The sequence below is a fragment of the Coptis chinensis genome, chromosome 9, assembly GCF_015680905.1.
Source record: "Coptis chinensis isolate HL-2020 chromosome 9, ASM1568090v1, whole genome shotgun sequence".
NCBI lineage: Eukaryota > Viridiplantae > Streptophyta > Magnoliopsida > Ranunculales > Ranunculaceae > Coptis > Coptis chinensis.
The window spans coordinates 50,516,799-50,518,479 of record NC_141464.1 but is presented as its reverse complement, the minus strand read 5'-3'; positions in this window follow the sequence as shown (position 1 = coordinate 50,518,479).

Here is a 1,681-nt window from a genome sequence, read left to right as displayed (position 1 = left end):
AAGAGCTAGTATGCTTAAGAGTTAAGTCTCGTATATTGAAATGGAGGAGACCAGATCCACATTTTCGTGCATGGGCTGAGGAGCCATGTTTTGGGCCGGAAAATCGAGCCCAAAACCCAATGTCTTCAGTCCACAGAGCCCTTTTCAGCCGGATTTGACTTCAGCAGACTTTACGTCCACTTTTCCCTCTGATTGGGTCAAGGCTTGGACCATTGGAAATCTCTTTCCGAGTTGGTCATTTTGACATAAGGTAGGCCCAATTCCGAGGTCTAAGTCCAAAGATACGGTCTTCAGAAGTTCTGCTGACTTTTGGGCACTGTTTCTGCCGGCGTTGACTTTGACTTTTAAGTTTTGACTAGGCTTTTTAAAGGCTTTTTCTCCTTGAATCTTAGCCTTTAATCACAGAACTTCTTAGCAACCAACCCTTGCTCATTTATCTCACAAAAGTGACACATTTCTGCACATAATCAACTCCAATGCCTGAAATACATAAAATCACGTAATCAGCATTAACTCTTATTTATTACTTGCATAATTGGTCTAAAAGTATTATTGTTAAGGAGTTAAAACTACAGTTTTGGGCTCTTATCAAACTACCCCCAAACATCATTTTGCTTGTCCTCAAGCAAATATGAGAAATTAGAATAAGTGACCAAAAATGGAGTTTTAACTACTCTCGTTTCGCCGAGTGCGATTGCATTGACCATATGCAACAAGGCCTTAAACCATTAGGAATTCCCTAGTGGACGAGTTATAGCCTCATGAGAGTTTTCTAGTGAAGTTACTTACAAACATCATCTATATTATAATGACTAAGAAATAAAACTATTGTTTCCTTCCTTATGTCTCAACTATCTATACATCTCACTTAGGAATGAATACAGAATAATCAAGTCGAAACCTAAGCTAATATGTGCATAATAATCAATCATCTACGAATAAACATATATACAATGAGTAATACTATGAAATGCATTAACAGGTCCGTTTATGAAAACTCGGAATAACGTCTATAAGTAGGTCCTCACATAAATGTCAAGACAAAAACCACTCTGATTTTTCCGCTCAAGTTTCGCTACTCCAGTATGCAGTGGGCACACTTTACCTTACAATCTCAATGACATACAAGGAAGTCGAGTTCGATCAAACACATCTACCACTTACTATCACACTAACCTATTCCAAATTGAGTTAGAGGTCTTTATTAGGTGTTACGGGGATTAGGAGATGGTTTAAGAAAGAAGGAAATGGATATTAAAAAAGGAAAAGTCTGAGATAATAGAGTCTTCATATTATGTAACTAGAGAAAACTTTGTTATTTACTTTTGCTTCTACACTTTGTTTCCATCCTTAACCTTTTTATTTTGGCCTTTTGACTCCTTGTATTATATTTTTGGAGTTTTTATTTTGTTTTTGTTTTTATTTTTCTTTTCTTTTCTTTGGATGGAAACTTCTTTTCTTTTTCTTTTCTGAAGCAACTAACTATTTTTTTTTTCCGTTTACACAGGTTTTTCCTTTCTCTTTTCTTCACTCATCCTATTCTCAGACTCATCCTATAATGGGTAGGTTGCTTTTTTATTTTGTTTTGTTTTTGTAACAGGGTAAAGGATTTGCGGTTTATGAAGGCTAAAAAAAGGCTCAAAGGGGAGACTAGCAGAAAATAATTCATAGGTTTGAATTT